The 20,056-nt window shown below is 34.9% G+C and overlaps 1 protein-coding gene across 5 annotated transcripts in view; it reads right to left on the bottom strand.

Annotated features, from left to right (window-relative positions):
- LOC129241705 (sialin) overlaps nt 1-16,002 on the bottom strand; it is a 31,946-nt gene extending 15,944 nt beyond the window's left edge. Inside the window, exon 1 of one of the 5 annotated variants that reach the window (XM_054878180.1) lies at nt 15,790-16,002. The gene's annotated coding sequence lies outside the window, so the exon portion shown is untranslated. Of the gene's footprint in view, nt 1-15,268; nt 15,757-15,789 lie in introns of those variants that run through there. The other 4 variants (XM_054878177.1, XM_054878181.1, XM_054878178.1 and 1 more) reach the window with 4 other exon arrangements.
- Nucleotides 16,003-20,056: the final 4,054 nt, after the last annotated feature.

The following is a 20,056-nucleotide window of genomic DNA, read 5'->3' as shown; positions in this document are numbered from 1 at the left end:
TTCAGTTCTTGCACCAATTGAGCTTTGTAAGCCTTCATACCGAGGTCTTTATGCAAAATTCTCCTCAAAGAAGTGCGTGAAATGTTCAATTCTTGAGAACGATGACGAGTTGAGGTTGTTGGTTGTTTACGCACATTTTCGGGTACAGCAGCAATGTTTTCGGGTGTACGCACTGTAGGAGCACGGTCACATGTTGTTTTATCCATTAACGATCCACTTTCACGAACACGATTAACAAATTGATCCACAAACTGTCTTGTTGGCAAACCTTTTTTTTTGATTTTTTTTTTCACAGTTTGAGTAGAAGACTCACACTTTGGAAATAGGTTTTCAATATTTCCCAATTTTGTTCAAGCGTATAGTGTCCTATTTCGTAAATGTCAAACCTTTAAATAAATTATGAATACATTTAGCAAGTCATTTGTGTTACCATTCTCAAAAAAATAGGTGGTTCAAAAAACAAACGCCTTATGGCCCACCCTGTATAAGGTCTGTTATTTTAATTTTTGCTGCTGAAGCACTTAATGAGTACTAGTAAGATACGGCTAATCGAGTTGCTTGCGTTTGTTTTTGTTTTTAGTCTACAACAACATTGAGAAGAATGAGAAAACAAAGCGTGTTGCCCCTGCCTTTGGTGTCGCCCTCCTACTAAAAGTTACAAATTACCACAACAGTCGAATGAGCAGCAGTTTTAGTAAAACCATATTTTCTGTAATTTATACTTGTGCACGTGCTATAACTTTCACTAATTGCCTGTAACCCTGTCTCTTTATATTTATCTCCGTTGCGAAGTTTTTTTTTTTATTTAGTGTTATTTGCGTCTACATATAACAGGCGTGTGTGAGTAATTAACTAATTCATAACAATTATTTAATTGTTGTTGTTGTACTATAAAAATGTGTACGAAATCTCACATGAGGGATGTTGGGATGACTTACATATAAGTGAAATATTGCATATAAGTTATGTATTTGTAACTTTCAGTTTCACTCTCCCTCTCATTTTTAGAATAAGTTTAACTAGTTTGGTCTCTGTTACTGTGCTTATCTGTCCTACATTCTTCAAAAATGTAAAGTGGGATGAACTTTACTTTAATTTCCCATAAAATTAACTTTTACCGCCAAGTAATGTTTTTTTATAATTAGTTCCCCGCAAACGAACAATGGAGAAAATTGCACTAGCACGTGGGCTAAACAGTAGCGGCCTAACACATATATGGCACTAGTTGTATTGCATTCCCCCCTTTTTAGTTAGTACTAACCATAAAAAGACAGCTGCTAAAATTCCACGATATTCTATTCATTAGTTCGTGAGTTATTGCGCTAAGAGTGATGCTACTTTTGTTATTTTCAAAACAATGGATCAAAAAGAATTTCGTGTTTTAATTTTACACTGCTTCTTGGTGGGGAAAAATACCGTTCAAGTGAAGCAATGGTCTGAAAAGTATTATGGGGACTCCACTCCATCATAAACAACAATAAAACGATACTTTGGTGACTTCAAACGTGATCGTAGAGACACCGATGATGCACAACCAGATGATGGTCATACCAGAAAGCATCAAAAAATCCATAAAATCGATTTGAATGATCGTGTTGCGTGAAGTTGCGTGAGTTAGATGATATCGTAAAGATATCGAACGGACGCACATACCGGTATTTCGATAATCTAGGCGGCCAAAAATCAATTTTGTAAAATGCTTTAATTGATTTTAATAATGAATAAAATAGAGAGATAACACAATAGAGTATTCTATTGGCAGTCAAAAGTTCATTGCTGATCACACTACACATATCTCGCTCGGCGTTCGGCAAGCAACAAATCTTCAAAAAAGTTAAGTTAACTTATTTAAAGTTATATGTCTCGTTTTAATGATGGAAATTGAAGCTTCAGATATGTTTTTTTCAAATTTAATAAATATTTTATAGATTTTGTTCATTAATAACGTAATTTATTGAATTCCGTACAAGGAGAAATAGTGCATTTTTTCACATATTTTTTTTTTATTTGTTAAGCTGAAAGTGATACTTCCAAGTCCGTCCAAGCTTGAATTTTTTGTTTTTTTCAGATTGTGTACATATGCTTTGAGATATAGAATAAAGTAGAATTAGCCGCAGAAAACCGCAGATTAATTAATTGTGGATTTTCAAAAGTTTCATGGGACAAGTTTTTTTAAAAGCGTTTTCTATACTTGTTATTTTTTGGTTTGTTTAAGGTTCTCAAGGCACTTCAGGGGTTCGAATTGTAACTCGAAAATACCTATTCGACCGCATGCAAGCTCAGAATTTACCAAATTTGGACGAAAAATTAAACTCTTTACAACAGGAGCTTTTGTCAAGTGAAAAATACTCTGACGAATAGATATCAGCTCTCAAGCACAATTTTTCACATTTTAAATCACAAATCAAGAAAAAGTGGCTACAAGTACATAAAAAGGAAGATGTTTTCCTATCAAAGTACAAGTCTTGGTTGGAAGGAGGTTTTGAATTAACTGTTGCAGCAATACCGAAACGATGTGGCCGTCCTCAGAAACATTTCAGTGACTCAGGTGAAAGTTCTAAAAGACGCAAAACTGCAGAACTCAGATCTACAGTAAAGGACAAAAACTTGATTATGCATGCTGCTTCAGTAGAATTAATCAAAAGTGGAAAGAGAGATGCTTCTAAAGTATTAAAAGACATTCAAAACTCTCCGATACGCGCGACAAAATACACCCTAGATAATCAAAATACCGGTATGTGGGACGTATTGGCTTTATATTGCATGAGCATTTGACTATGAGAAAGCTCTGTTCAAACATGAATGTGTTGAACTTCGAGTTCGTCCCACATCCACCATATTCACTAGATTTGGCTCTCAATGAGTACTGGTTGTTCGCAGATCAAAGAAAAATACTCACCGGCAAGAAAGCAAAGTTTGTCGCTGAAATTGTCCTATTTTGGAATGCTTGCGTTTTTCTTGATGGAATTTACGTTGATGTTTATGTGGTTTCTTTGTTACAGTTACCGAAAATAGGCTAAGTAATGCGTTGTAGGTAACTCTCTCATTTAGAGGAAAATGTTATTTCTGAATATAATTAAAAAAAAAAGCAGTGCAAAAAATCTAAATCAGAAAATACCTAAGATGATCTGATGAAATGAATCTCGCACTCGATATTCAACGCAATGCGTAAGAAAAATCTGGCGTTAACTCGGTGTAAGTCTTCAAAAACATGTTAGAATATTTCGAAGGTATTTGAGTGAAATATCAGAGAAACTTACAAAATTTCGTAGAATTTTTAGTGGGAATATGGTACACCAAAACGAGAATAATTGACGTAATCAATTTGCAACAACCATCACAAGCACCTGATGCAAGTCCCATCGTAAATGTTGAGGACCAAATTACACTAAAACTACCTAAAAGTGGCTGCTGTAATATGCAATAGCTCAATCGGAATATGTGTGAGCAATTCGGTAGATACCAATAGAACAACATATTTATGTGCATACGAGGATACTGGCGCATATCGAGGCTATGTTTAGTTAGTAGCATATCTTAAAAGAACATGCACCAAGTTTCAGCCATATCGGTCTATTTCTTTGTGTTTGTCATTCGTATGAACCGAGAAAGTCAAGTCATTTCCCTTTTTCATCACGATCACGCACCATCTCTCACCTCAGCAGTTGTGGTCGGAAAGTTAATGGATGTAGGATTCCAACTGGTTTTACAACCCCCTATCCCCAAATAATTCAGTGGTATAATTCAGTGGTTTTTATTTTTTATTATTTTATATGTACATATATGTAAGAATCTTCTTTTCAGTGATGTTTTTTAAAGCTTTTGTATTTACAAATCAATTATTACAACTACACCTTACAACTGCACGAACGGGGTGTTGACGTTTTTTCTGCTTCTCTATATCGGTTTACATAGGTACTAAACTTATACAGGGTCCGCCATATAACTTTACGGAATTAAAAATGCTATAAAAAAGAAACTACTCAATATTTTTCCAAACTGTTTTTTTTTTATTTTGAAGTACAATCCTTCCGGTTAATAATGGAACACAACTTCATTCATATGGCTCCTGGCTTGGACTTTGTACGGCATCATACCAAGGTCTTTACGCAAACTTCGTCTCAATGATGTCTCCGAATGTCCAATTGTTGAGAACGACGGTGAACTGATGTTCCTGGTGATTCACGAACACTCGCGGCCACAGCAGCAATATTTTCGGGTGTACGCACGGTTTCTGGTCGGTCACGTGTTGGTTTGTCAATAAGCAATCTAGTTTCTCTTACTTTTTTCGCAAAGTAACGCACATACGCTTCATTCGGTGCTTTTCTTCTTCCCATTACCGTACGTAATTTTCGTACACATTCTGCAACATTACCATGATTTTCAAAGTAATGTCGCAATATTTCTCAGCATTCTTTGAGCGTATACACAACCATTTTCGTTCAGCGGAAGAATAAAACTAATTTTCTGTCAAATCAGATGACAGCTAAGTTCAAATCCGTAACGATAGATGGCGGACCCTATATATCTCCATTTCGGGAAATTTGGTCAATATCTGCTACGATTCCGATAACAACTGCGGGGCAAATAAAATTAGTCAGTTCGCTGGCACCGAGTTTCGTGATGGATATTTCCAACAGCACAGACCTAATTTCTCATATCTTTACTGCACTAAATTTGTGCGTAAACAAATATTTAAAGCTGTACTAACCAGTATGCTTATTTGAAAGTATTACTATTGCCAACTCTCCCAATCTGAATTACGGAAATATTTTGCTACTGTAAATTAAAATTTTCCTTCAGCCGATTGTGTTTAACTTAAGCCTCGTAGTACTTATCAGTAAGTAAACGAAATTTAACACTAAAATCACGCAAGATAGTAGAACAAACAAAAAAAAAAAAAAGAAAACAGAAAAAAACAACCAACGACACGCGCGCACAAACAAATTAAATACATAAATTTGCATGTCTTTCGAAATTATAACATCGCTATTGACATTTTGCTCGCAAATCACAATACGTAGATAAAATATTATAAGGATGAGAGCGATTACGACTGCAAGTGCAGTCAGTTAGTTCATTTCACGAACACTCACAGCCTCACTCGCATTCACATAGTTAGTGCAATTTCATTAAGTGCTCAGCAGGAACAAAAAAACAAATAACAAACACAAATGCCACTTAAGCCATTGTTGTATAAAATGTGCATATGTATTTAATTTGTGTGTAATTTGTTTGCAAGCGTTTACAATCGTACTTACATATGTCCCATTTCACTAATTTCTCTACTTATTTATAGGTAAAAAAATTTAAGTATGCATACTGAAACTATTACCCAACCGCATTCATCTTCCTTATAAAATTGTTTTAAAATAATGAACAGAAATTCGTATAATTCGAAGCCTAATACACTAAGTTTATATAAAAACATGCATATACATATGCATGTATGTGCACCTTGTGTTCATTAGAAAAACAAATATTTGTTTATAAAATTATTTAAAATTAACTTGAAACGTGTGTGAGACACACACATATGTATGTATATATTAATGGAATTTTACTTTATTTTGCATATGATGAAAAGTCCACAAAATTAAAACCAGATATTCATGCAAGCAAACTTTGGGGGGTGATGAGTGTGAGTTAAATTAGATTGAACACAGTAATCAACTTAAATACCCCTTAGAAAGTCTATTGCTTTTAATTAGAGTCACTCGTTGAAAATTCACATCGATTTGTTATACCAAAAAGCCAAAGTAGTGTTGAAAGTAAGGCGAGTATATTTTTCTAACCATATCTATTTATACTCGTATATTCTATATTCTTTGGGTCATACTACAATTGATAGTTTTCCTCTATTCCAGAAAATCTTAGCTTTCACTACTCACCTAAGGGCTGCTTTCATCAAATGACTTAATTTCATTACCCAATTATAGAAAGTTCTCTTGAATGGTTCGAATTAATATTTTTTATGAGTATTTTAATTCTAACATTCTTAAGTCACTAATTTTATAAAATTTTAAAATGCAGGACGCAAGAAATCACAACGCCATTGGTTCGAACGATAAAATTCACATCAACGGGTCATCCGCAGCAGCTAAACAAATAAGCAAACATCATCATCATCAGGCAGCGTTATAGCTCGGGGTGAGCTTTAGCTTCATTCACAGTTTTCTTCCAGGCATCTTTCAGGCGGCCGCAGTAGCGGAATGGGTTGGTGCGTTACTACCAACCAAAACACTACCAAAAGACAAAAGTTCGTCGTTGTATCGTATTCTATAAGTGCCATGACTTTCCCGGGGTGGTCCAAAGATCTTTCTGACTATTTTACGTTCGAAAATGTTTGGCCATTGCTAATCTACTTTGGTACGTGTCCATGATTTGCAACCATAAATAAGAACGAGGTTTATTACCGCTTGGAAATTGCTTAGCTTACACCCACGTGTAGGAACTTTTGATTTTAGAATATTTAAATATATTGGCAAAGTAACTTTTATTTGAGGCCACAATTTAGTCTTGCATCGTGAATATTGTTGTCGTTTTTTAGTAAAACACAGAGGTATTTAAGTTGCTGAACTTTTTCAAAACAATAGATGCCGATAGTATATTTGCCGGACGGTGATTCCTTTCGCATCGGGAAAGATTTAGGTGCATCATTTTACTTTCATTTATCTTCAGACTGACATTGTTTGTGCTTAGTTCGATATCCTCGAAGATTTCGGAAAGGTATTTTTTATTGCGAGCTGATCTGCTAAAAATGTTTCCCGATTTTATTTACCTTTTTATAGCAAAATGTAATAAAAAGTTGAAGACCGACGTGGATACGGTATCGCCTTGACCCTGCATGACATTTTAAAATGGCACTCCTGCAACTTGCAACTCATAGTCACATAAGGTTTTTAGTAACTCAACAGTAAGACCGCCTTCTCCGGGCCTTGGTACTTTTCATACGTTTAAGTGATATACGCCGTTCTTCTGACGTTGTCTCAGGTTCCATTTCCTCCGTTGCAGGAGGTGACTGTATTATGTTATTATTTCCTAGCACTTGTACACAAGGGTATTACAATTTTGTTCACTAGCGGCTGTATGTAAAGTTGTAAAGGAATTAAGACACATATAGATATATATAATATGTACCACTATATATGACCATGTCTGTTCGTCTGTTATCCGTGCGCGAAAAATTTTGCAAAAATTTATACACTTTGTTTTTGAATAACATTTTTACTAAATATATAAAAATATTTAGAGTGATGGAAATCTGCAGCTGTGAAGCTCACGACGCCATTTCCAAATTATAAATCTTCCAATAGAGTCAATAATTTTGCGCAACCTTGCATATTTCGATGAGACTTGGTACACACATTACTCTTTATCTAAGGTAGTTTGGTATAGAAAATGGTCAGTAGCTAAGCCCGCCTGTCACATAGCGATAATTTTCAAGAAGCACACTTTCTCAAATTTGGTGCAAATTATGAACCAAAACAAAACAAGACGACGCAAATAAAATTAGAAGAAATAAATAGTACTACACTTTTGGGTAAATGCGTGTATCTCGATAACGACTTAAAAGGACTCACCCAAAATGAGGACACGTATTGCACCCCATCTCATTTGGCCAGAATTATTATTAAGATGGTCCCATTCTTTTATATGCAAGACTTAATTTCCATCCGTCCCTCTGATGTTATTGTACAAGTTATAACTCTCAATGCTTATGAGTTTGTTTGATTCCAAAATTAACAACCAGCACAAACTTATTTTGCTAAAATGAGCGCGGGTATATAAAGTTCGGTCCGTACCGAATTTAGCCTTCATTACATGTTTGTTCAATTATTTTAATTTAAAGTCAAAAGTTGATTTAGGTTGCAAACGTTGCAGCCTTCGCTAGTTTCTCTTGAATTTCATCAGCCTTTTTAAATCAATATCGCCGTCTTATTAAGTATATCTAAGATAAGGGACCTATTTTCTCTTCAAATCTGGCAGGCAAACCTTCAATTTATTTCTATTACTCTCTGCCATGATAAGAAATCTTCTAATGTAATAGTTTTTTTATTTCACCCTTTATCGCAAAAACAAAGTTTATAAAAGTGTGCCCGGAAATCCAATAATCAAATCGAAATTGTGCTGAAGGTTTTGGAAATTTCAAAAAATTACTAATGCACTGTTTTGTAAATGCAAAAAGCCATATTTGCTTACTTATTTTCAAGCGATTGGGAAAATCTTATCAAACAGCTAATCGTGCGACGTTAGCCATAATAGAAATTATAAAACTCGTTAATCATAATTTCGAATTGTAAAAGTTGAAGATTTGTATCGTTTATAAATACAGTGCCCTCTCGATAATAGTTACTTATAGAAACATGCAGCAATAGCGATAGCTGCGATTATCCATGAACCATCATTAGAAATGCTGATAGTTAGAGGAAGTAGCGTATGACCTAAAACCTAACATTTTAGTACGTCTAATTGCGTCTTTAACCGTTTTTGAACATGAGAACCAGCACGTTATCACTCTAGAGAATAACGTTGACGTGCCTCTCTTGATATTGTGGCCATTTTTACTTCAGAGATGGTATAGGTTTTATTTGGACTTAAAAATTCATAATATAATATATCACATCTGTGAGCAATCTACCTGATATAATTACTTATTTATCTTACTTTCTACTGTACTTAGCTATAAGTTTTGAGAATACCGATTTAATATCAGGCAATGAAAACGATATGATGGCTTTACAAAGGGAGTTATTTTAAAGGTTGCACGAGCAGTTTTTGGAATTTCTGGAATTTCTTGTGGAAGAATTTCATGCCCAAAGAAAGATCCAGTCACTCTACAGATGTTTTACTGCCTTAGGTATGATGACAACGGTCTTTAAACCAGAAGCCTTTGCCATACTTTAAGTAGGAAACGGGATAACTGACAAAAAGTGGCGGGGTATTAAAACAGGGTATGTACGGCTTAGAAACAACTCGCCCGCTTCATAAATTGTTCTGGATTGTATGTGGAGGCTAAACTCTATTAGAAGCCGAAATAAGCTCGAACAGATGTGGGTACCGGGACATTGTGATTTATAATTCAGCGAACTGGCTGACAAACTGACATAGCAAACTGCTGTTCTTGGAGTGTTCAATTGGGGCAAGAATCAATTTTAGGAGCAATTATAGCGGGAATAGTCGTACGCATCAGTGATAATGATAATAATAAAGGGAACCCTTGATTGAGGATGAGTGAGCTAATTACGAGCCACCATCTATGGGAATTTCATGTGGTTACCATTGACGATCATTGTGTAAATCTTAGTTGGAGTATGAAGATAGTACAGAACATTCTTTATGCCACTGTCTAGCTTTTCCCAGACTTACATGGTATATTTTTGGAGCAGGATGTATTGAGAGCGGAACTGCTAGGATTCATAAAATAATCTGCATCCCCACCCTACTCCTTTAAATTTTATCGCTTGGCCTTAAGTGTAATGCCAATATTTACTTAGTGCTTTGAAAAAGTTGCGGCCATCCACAATTCCACTACGTTCAAAGTCACGGTAAAGTTTCGTTTGGCTGTCGTAGCGCATTACTACCATTTGGTTGATAGAATAATCTTTTGGCAAGCAATGGCAAATCTCCCAGTCACTTCTGCCAAAGAAAGAGGTTCTCATAAAATTGGAGGTTTAACCAGGTAGTACCCATCGTCGAACCTCTTAAACTCACTTTTTTTTTTTGAAGTTTTGCGCATGAGCGCTATAAAATGCATGTCCTGTCATAGCGATGACTCAGATACACTACTATATGTATGTATTTTATTGTTTGATTTACAGTATATCACTCTTTACTTCACCAGCAACACTAAATTTATATCGTAATAAATTTTTATTTTTCTAATATCTATTTGAAAACTCGTTACAACAGCTACACTAGGGTTGTCTAACATAATCGAGATGTTTACCATAGATTGGCCGATAGGATAGTTTTGGCCACATCTGTGGTACCTGGGATAGCTCAGGTAGGAATTCAGATAACTTAGGATATATGAACTAATTTTGAAATATGCTAAAAGTACGATATTTAAGTAGGTAAACTTCGAAGTTCTACAAAAATTCTTGAAAAACCATATCAGCATCAGACACTTTAAATTAAATGAAACAAAATCTGGCTGTATTTATTTTATTTATTTATTGATTTAATTTTTTAAATCGTAATGAGGTGCAGTTATTATTTATTTCGATTGCATAAATATTTAATTCAACTATCAACTTCAATATACATCGCTCGTTTACCCCGACAGCGCTTCATCTGAACTATGCTGGAAGTCGTCTACTTCTAGCTCCTTCAAAACCTATGCCACTTTGCCTTTCACTGCTAGGACAAACCCCCTTATTGTTTTACTTAATGCAGACTTCACCCTAAGGAGATTCAGGGTATAGGCCGTAAGCTGGAAGCCACTTGGCAGATAATGCCGAATGAACTATTTTTGGTAAGTGAATATCAAAGAAATATAATCATAACTATTTTTTCTCTCTTTGGAGCTGTTTTAGCTCACGTGAAATTGCACGATTGACTTTTCGTTTCAGGGCTATATGCATTTAAGTACAAAAGTGCTGGCTCCTCGGAAGTTCTCTACACTTTCAAGTAAGTTCGACTCATTTTCAACGGTATTCCATTTGTTAATAGGTACATATATTTTGCGAAATTCTTGTGAGCGTGAGAATTTCATGGCTAATCCAACAAAAAATATATTTTTTATTTTTATTTATTTTCGGAAAAAAAACCTCATGTGAGTACGAAACAGCTAGTCGCCGCTGGCATTTGGTGCATGGCTACATCTTCTATAACATCGAAAATGCCGTTATTTGTGACCAGTTTTAGTTTAGGCCAGTGCTAGTTTAACTACGCTCCAATTAAACTAAGCTTGACCGCCTCATTTGCGGGATCACACTTAGTTTACAAATACACACAGTTCAACTAGCACCGGAAAGGTAGCACTCAATAGCTAATCCTTGGATCTCAGTAATCAAGAAGGAACTTTTTTCACACTAGATTTATTTCTTTAAAATTTTAAATAATATGCATAGAACTTGGCCTTTTCTAATAAGAGCTTTGATTTAAAGACTCTGGTACCTTTAAAAAGAGATAAAGGAAGTGGTGCAAGGAAAGCTTACACAGTTTATCAACTGATCTTTAACCTTGACATTTTAAATGGTATATAAATGTGGGGTAGATAGAATTCGGTTCAGCCGAAGCACTTTTGTACATATTTGCTACTATTTTTAAACTAAATTATAATACATGTATGAATACATATATAACAAATCCAATTATACCTTTTTTAATTTCGATCAATCCCAGTGCAGTGTTTAAATATTAAAAGTTACTTTAGTTAAATTTGTTAGCTGATAGGTGGAATTGAAAAGCTCAGTTTCAAAGGCTTAAGAGGTACAATACTACTTCAAGTACTAAAGTTTGAATTTAAGTACTTCTTATTTACTAACTAACATTCGGAAGTGCATAGTTTCAAATCTATGAAATGCCAAATGATGGAAAAAGATTTTTTAGTAGCGGTCGCTCCTCGACAGGTAATGGTAAACCTCCGAGTGTATTTTTGCCATTTTTGCCTCGTAAAAAACCAGCTGCCGTTCTGAGTCGGCTTGAAACTGTAGGTTTCTCCATTTTGGGAAAAATATTAAGTCACTTACCAAAAATGGGAGGAGGAGCTCGGCCAAACACCAAATAGAGAGTACAAGTATCAGTAATATACAGGGTGTGTGTGTTAGTTAGGACATACATATATGTGGCAATTATTTATTTATATTATTTTTCTTTTTGCTCTTTTTCAGATAAGACATGGAGTTATCGTTGCCATACGCGCAAATCACACCATACGTAAAATACACGAGCAAAGTTCTGACATTGTCCGATCTGCAGAATTTATTCAACAATTGCAAGCGGCATGTTGCGATTATTAATTCATTACAATTCCGCGTTTTGAATAAGAATTTCTTGGAAGATTTTCGCTATGAAGTTTTAAAGTTTATTAAGTTTTAGTATGATACAGTTCAATTTTCATTCATAATTTTTTACATTGACGCTTGTTGCAAAAAGTGGCAACCCATCGCACTCTTATATTTGTCATTCCCTCATTCGCAAGTACAAATTTATTCCATTTGATTTCTGGATTGTTCAAGAGCGCACAATTGTATTAAATAAAGATTTAAACCACCACTACCCTTAGAAAGGACTTAAATATGGTTTTATTGCGGGCCGCCAATTGTCGGGACAACACGACAATTGACATAAACCCTTCAAAATCAATGAGAACCCTTGCGAGGGAGATTATTCTTTCTAAAGTCTTATCCATTGCACATGAAGATCTCTAGTATAAGTCCTACGTTATGCGCAGAACACAATTTATTTCGAAGCAAGCACGAAAAAGCGAGTTATCCGAACAAAACATCCTCTGAACGACTTCTTCTGACGAAAAAAGTTTTGACCAACACCAAAAGACCAACCGCAAAAGTGGTAGAGAGAGTTTCCAATTATAGGTTTAAGTGTTGTGAGCAACAAATTGTGTGGCTGAAAATTTCAATGATCACATAAAACTGAACTAATGGCCGCCGAACTCCCTAGACTTTTATCCCCCGGATTACTAAGTATGGGGCGTAGTTGAGCGTGAAACTAATAAGCATCATCATAATTGCTGCTAATGGCAATTTTATTTCATGATTTTGTAGAATATAATATAAGTTAATGTTGTGTAAAAAATTTGTGAAGTTTCACTAAATTTTATTCAAAATAAAAGCTAATTAGTTTTGCTCTAAAGTTGTCCTCAAATACCGTACGCACCTTTTATATACCATATACTCGTACATAAATATATTATTTACTCCAAGAAGTTTTAACGTTTCTGGCTAAGATTTTTGCTTAATTTTTAATATGAGCTCGCGCGAATTCTGAAAATTTCATCTTTATTGTCGTATAGCTTTATAAAAGCTTTAAACATTCATATGAGTATAAAGTAAATTTAAATTTATTTTACGCACACATGCCTACAATTTACAATATATATACAAGCAAATCGAGTATCAAAATGCACCAAAGTTCATTGCTTGCCGAGAAATGTCAATAAATACAAGCTGCTACCAATAAACTTCAGACAACTGGTGTAAATTATATTAGTTGTACAGTTATATTTGCCTACATACTCGTATTTATATAGCACACGTTAAGTTGTAAAATCGGAAGGCTCTAAATTTAAATTTTTAGCACAAGAGCTGTTCCATGCCAAGTGATTTAAGTATTTTGGACATTTGTCTGAAAACGACTTTATTTGTAGGCTTGAGTGTGATAAGAAGAAGAATAACTAAGAGCATTTAAAAAAATGTGTTATATTATTTTCAGGTGAAGTGAAACATCTTCAGATATACATATTTAAAATCTTAAATATCTTTTATTTTATTTAAAAAAAAGGTATATTACTTTTTAAAAAAATGTTCTAACATAAAACTTTAATTTTTTTTTTGTTTTGCAAAAACGTTAGTTTTTTTTGTTCCTACAAATAGAAGGAGTGGCAGGGTCAAACACTTGAAAAAGGGTGTAAGCGCCAATTATAAATATACAAGATGACACAAAATTAATGACCCTATCGAAAGATTTATAATTTTTGCAAATGGCGTCATACGCCAATCATAGTTGACCCTTGTAAACTCGATAGCTGCGGTATGGAGCGCGCCAAAGTCAAAATAAAGGTATCCATCACTAATCATTTTTTTTTATTTAATAAAAAAGTTATCCAAGTACAAAGTTGGATGATAAATTTTGCCCACCTTGTAGTGAGCAACGTTTGGAAATTATTAAAACTACTACCAAAATTTTGAGTCGGTGACTCCCAACTTAACTTGTTTAAGAGGACCCGTTGATCTAGAAATTTCAAAAAATTGATTTTTTGTTTTTTCGATATTTCGAAAGTATAGTATCTTTAGAATATACTGTGAAATTTTCATGCGGAAATTCCCAATGTTATAGCTTCTACAGCCCATTAACTAGGTAGAGAGCGGTCCGCACGCTCCTGTGCCTCAAATTTTAAACTCATTTTTCTGGAAACGATTTTTTTTCGGTCTGGAGTTGTCAAAAAAAATGTTGTTCACATAATCAATGGCTATCGCCCGTACTAGAATTACATTATTATTTCAATTATTTCCAATTTTTTCGATTAAAAAGCTGAAAAATAACCCGATTTTTAGAGTGTGAATTTCAAAACCGCTCCATTTTGCCAATTTTTTTTTATTCTATTATAGTTATGCCCCGCTAGCTACAGTCATACTGATTACTAATTTTTTTGTTGTCTCAGATAAATAGAAGGGCAACACCGTCCAGGTCCAATTTTTCGGGAGTGTCTTCTTCAGCGCGATTTTTTAAATTATTAAAATAAAAAAAAATTTAGTCTTCATATCTGAATGTAAAAGAAGTTAAATAAAAAGTCTAAATGACATTTTTAATTTTTTTATTGTAAAAAAAAATCCTGAAACTACCCTAAATTTTCGAGCTCTAGACCACCGGGACCTCTTAAGTCGGTCGTAATAATCCACCTACCAGGTGGGCTGCTCATAACTGTTACAGCGCATTAATAACAGTTTCACTTTTAAATGTTTTTGCAGAAGTAAGCAGTCAGTAAATTTCATGCCATTCACAGGAATGCCCATATTGTGGCGCATTTCGACAAAGATCTTGGCCAACGCCCTTATATGGTCACCACAAATCTCAATAATTTTAGTCCCCGAAGTTTATCCGATTATTATGTTTATTTAAATGTCACTTTTAAAACCATTCATTTAATTAACACCTCTTTTATGCGTCTTTTAAACGGCATTTTATGAGCGATCTTCTCCTCCAATTTGTGGTGTGTACTTTAACGTTGCTCTATAAATAGAAAGACCCTCTGTCGATGCTTCTTCCGAACGAAAGCTGATTTATTCTTAAGTAAAGCTTTGCAAGTTATGTAAGAGGAACTTTTTAGTATATTTTCCCCACAGCGAGGATCAAACGCAGAACTCTTGCTAGTATGTCACACACGAACGCATTCAGCTACGGCGGCCGCTAATGTATATAAGCACCATCAAAATCACTAGGCTACACCTACCTTAATATAATACGATAATTTAGTACATATAATACATCATATTATATGCATGAGATTATTTATCGATTTGATTAAAATTGTTTCTTTCTCTATGACAGAAATTTCTGTAAAACAATTTGTATTTATGCTTACTTTTCTCTCCCAAATTAGCCTGAATTTACGCAAAGTTAATTTCTTTTCACTAATAATTCAAAACGTCCCCCAATACATATACATACGCATTTTGCAAGCACTTTAAGCACAATATTCTTTCCTTAATTCAGCTAAATACTTTATACTCAAATATTGATTTAAGACCTTGTTTTAAATATATTTCCTTTGCATACAACTCGTTTTTCAAGTCTTTAAAGAAAATAAGCACACGCGAATCCGACTGAGCAGTTACTTTTCCGCCAAACTCGATTCAAACAAAGTCAAACCGCGAGCGCATTGCAATAATCAAATGGTCGTAATCGTTGTTTCTGTAGACTAAACTGCTGTTGTTTGAAACGAAACACGTTTGCCACGGCTCAGCTGTGCGAGTGCACTGATTGCTGAAAAAGCATACTTGCCATCGGCCAAGCTACACTCGCGAAAAATTTCTAAATGAGCCGGAGTGTAAAAAGCCACAGGCACTCCAAGCAGTACAAGCGTAGTCGCGAATGTAAATATACCTGTGTATGGCAACCAATCTCCGAAATTACCCAACAATTGATGGTCTTCGCTGCAGACCGTTCACAGTGCTGTTATGACTTATTTTATTTAATATTAAATTCCGGTTGCGTTCACTTTTTTACCACTATGAAATGAATATGTGCTGCGGACTTGTCTTACAAGTTACAATTTGTATCAGCAGTTACCGCCGCGCCACACAGCCTTTAGCAGTTGAGTCTACAAAATCGACTGACGGGCGTATCAAACTATTGCCTTCAACTTTCTTTTCGCCATGTCGGTTTGTGCTTGAACTCCCCACAACCACTTTTATTGATACTCATTACCATAAGTAATCTCTTTATGCTAGTTTTACAATCTGATACAGAGCAAAATGTGTTCGTAAAGCTTATCAGAATTTATCCTAGTAAGTAAATGTTCTAGTGTGTCAAGAAGGCCACGGCGTATGAGCCTTATCAGCAGACGCACACGTTCGGTATTAACTGATTATTAACTAATTGCGATCATAAAGGTTGAAGTGTTGAAAAGGGTGAAAGTGTCGAAGTGTGTACGAGTGCATTGTAGATATTTGGTTTATACTCTTATAATAGTAAAACAAATCTTAGATATTTACCCCCTGACGGTTTATTGCTAAAAAATACTTGAATGGAGGAAGGTATGAATTGTTCACGATAAACAGATTAGTGTTTTATAGAATTCATGCGCCTCGGTTAATTCTGTCCACAAACCAAGATGATAAAATAGCGCGATTCGTATAGGAAATGCCACAAGAATAAAAAAATTCTACTTTACATGAAACTCTGCCTATTTGGATTTAAGGTATTGGACTAAAATTAATATACAAATTAATATTATATGACATATACTTATATATACATACATACATTTCTGCGGGATGGCCAATAAAACATGAGGTTGGTAAAAAAATATCCCTTTTACTAGCTTTCTTCCTTCTCGCCTTTTTCTATGACTCTACATATGGCAAAATAAGTGTTGAATTCGTACCAACAGAAAAGTCGGTTTAATTTTTTATATCGGCGCGTATTTGTGATATTATAATCGTGTTCATAATATTATAATTTTGAACAAGATTCGTTAAAATTCAACAAATTTTCAGCAAAACTTCAAACTTTTTAATTAGAATAAGAAAAATGGTTACGCAGTTTTACCGCCCCTTTAAATTAAGGTATAGCAAGTTTCGAGTGTCTCAGAATTCTTGCTGGTTTTTGATACATTTTTTTACTTCACGATGTTGCGCTTTTACCCACTTAATAAATTGACGATATTTTTTATATGGAGGAAATGCGCAAAATCTTCAGGAAAAAAAATTATAAAAAATTAAAGATAGTTTTTATACTAAAATGCAATAAAACTGCGTACTAAAAATGTTTCTAGTAATGCAAAATAAAAACTGTAAAGTTGGAATGAAAAGTTCGAGAAATGTTTCTAATTTTTGAAAAAAATTTCAAAACTGAGTTTATGTGGTTTCTGTTAGGCAATCAGCTACATTAAAAAAAAATGAAAGTTGAAAAAAGTAAAGAAAATAGTAAAATTAGTCAAAATGTTGATGTGCTGTCGTTTTGTCGCGTGTTGTACGAGTACGTTTGCAAACACAAGCCTGAAAAAAATATGCAGCGTGAATCAATACGTCTACAGATTTTCTTTTATCAATAACACAATAAAATTTGATGAAATTGCTATTGTTTTTATTTCAAAAGGTTTTCTAGTCTGTTAATTGACCACTACGACTCTTCTAGCAACGCAGGAAGCGCATATCAAAATTTTTCACGACTGTTTGGTCTAATTCGTTCGTTCTTCAACTCTGGACAACGGACAATGGGATTACTTTTTCTTTTATCAACTGAGTATGGCTGCATGATTAAGTTTCCCAATGCCTGTAAGCCTCAATTGTTTAAAACATAAAAAAAAATCTTTCACAAATAATTGCTATCCAAGATCTTCCTTACCCTTGAATCAAAGCGAATAGTTGCCAATTCAAAGTACAATTTAAAAAAAATCCTTGTTAATAAGTTATTTATTTATATTCGGCATTTTATTCAGGGATGAGCTACTTAGCCGAATTCAAAATACTCCCTAAAAAGAATCCAGTTGCAAAATAAGTGCTTGAAGAAAACGACTTTGAAATTCGAGGTGAGCTTAGATGAGGTTTGGCATTTTCAGTTTCTCGATCTGCCAAAAAAATAAAAAAAATTGGACTGAGAGAAAAATAGTGCCCAGGAAATGAGTTTTCTGTTCGATCAAAGGAAAAAAACTAAAAAATATTGTAGTAATTTATTTAGATACAAAATATGAAATTAAACAAATAATGAAATATTTTTATCGCACAAAAAACAATTACACTCGAAACAAAATCAAAAAAAAAAAAAAACTCGGTATATGATTATATTTTCTGAACAATGCAATTAAACTCAGAATTTTTTTTTTATTATTTATCGGTAATTTTAAAATTCCAAAAATACTGACTAAATACAAATTAGTTCCCAAGTTAGTTTCAATGCAACTTTGTGTATATATTACACTTTCTCTAAAGTGGTCTCTTCACTTCTATCAGAGGCCAACACCTAAATTCATTCCAACTTTTGTTTGTTCTTGCTTTCGCCGTTTCTAAGGCTCTTCTACAGGTTAATGAGGATCCACCCCTGTGCCGGTTTTCTTGCAGGTTCTAGTCGATTGAAGTACAAATGATGTCGTTCGGCTTTCTTCTTGAAATGTGATCACGCCACCGCCACTTTTTTTTGAGTACTTCCGTTCGCACTGGATTTTAGTTTGTGCTAACCCATAGATTTTGGTTGGATATGGGGTTGGAAGCAGAGTACAAGATTTTTAGTTTTGCAGTCATACAGTAACTTGAACTTCTCATTCGAATTGAAGATTTTAGTTTTGTTGTATCACAGACAGCTTTGAGAGAGCCAGAAGCCTGTTTTGCTGTATTAATACGGCTAGTTTTATCTTCTTTCTATAATATCTACAATAAATATATTGATTTTTCAATATATAAGAATAGTTTTGTACATGGACGAGTGTAAGTGAATTTTTGAAAATAGCTTGAAGTTTGAACGGAGTTGCATTATAATCGCACGTATGTGGCTTCCTAAGCGAGGGCTCACTTAGATAGAGAGTCAAATTCGTAAATTGTAATCCCATATATAGGAACAAACAGATGGCAACCCGAATGGAGGGTGACGACCATATGGCGGCTAATTACATGGCGTTAACCTCTTCAATCTGCTGAAGAAATTCACTAGGTGCGTAATGTTTAAACCTGCTCTATCCGCAGCTGTAACAAAAAAGTGAGAGCCCAGATGTCTGAATTTTAGCCCAACGAAAGCAGCGCTGCTGAGATGATTCTACCTCATGCTCCAGACAGCTTCTGCAGAAAGGACTTGAGGCAGTCCCAAGATACATATGGATCTATGTATTAATAAAAGTGCGTTAAGATTCCTTAGGATTTCTGAGGAAAAAGGAGGAATGGAACGATACGAGCGTTACCAAATATGCATGCAGAGGTACTCCGCAAGGTGGAGTACTATCGCCGCCATTATGATTACTTGTAGCAAATGAACTGCTCAAGAAATTTGAAGGAGGGGCACCAAAACTAGTGGCATATGCAGATAACATAGCTATAGTAGTTACGGGAAAGTGCCTGGACACCATCAGTAATGTGATGAACAACACTCTTAGTACTGTACACCAATGGACATCTCGCGCAGGGCTAGGGATAAATGCGGACATGATACTTTTTACCAGGAAGCATAAGGTCCTGGCGTGGAACCTCCGGAAGCTAGGCAACAATGAACTACTTCTCAAAGATCATGAGAGGTACCTCGGAGTAATACTAGAGAGTAAATTGCTGTGGAAGCACAAGGTTGAGGAATGGGTGAAAAAGGCCAGTAATGCGCTGTATGCATGTAATAGAATGATAGGCGTTACTTGTGGTCTATCACCCTCACTGATGCATTGGTGCTACAAGAAAGTAGTTAGACCGATATTTCTGTATGTGGCCTTAGTATGGTGGACTGCGACAAGAAAACTGGCATACTTAATGGCACTGGAAAGGATTCAGCGGCTCGTTGCTCGGCTCGCCACTCCAACAGCGGCGCTGGAAATGATACTCAGTATACCATCTATTGACCTTATAACGGAAAATCTGGCAGCGAAGGTTGGGAGGTTAGTGAGTGCTGCGAAACGAAATAGTAGATGAGATGGCAAAAAGTGACATACAAAACCAGCTAAATACTGTATACAATG

This window comes from Anastrepha obliqua, chromosome 3, assembly GCF_027943255.1.
Source record: "Anastrepha obliqua isolate idAnaObli1 chromosome 3, idAnaObli1_1.0, whole genome shotgun sequence".
Classification (NCBI taxonomy): Eukaryota; Metazoa; Arthropoda; class Insecta; order Diptera; family Tephritidae; genus Anastrepha; species Anastrepha obliqua.
The sequence above is the reverse complement of the archived record's forward strand: the minus strand, read 5'-3'. Positions and strand labels throughout refer to the sequence as shown.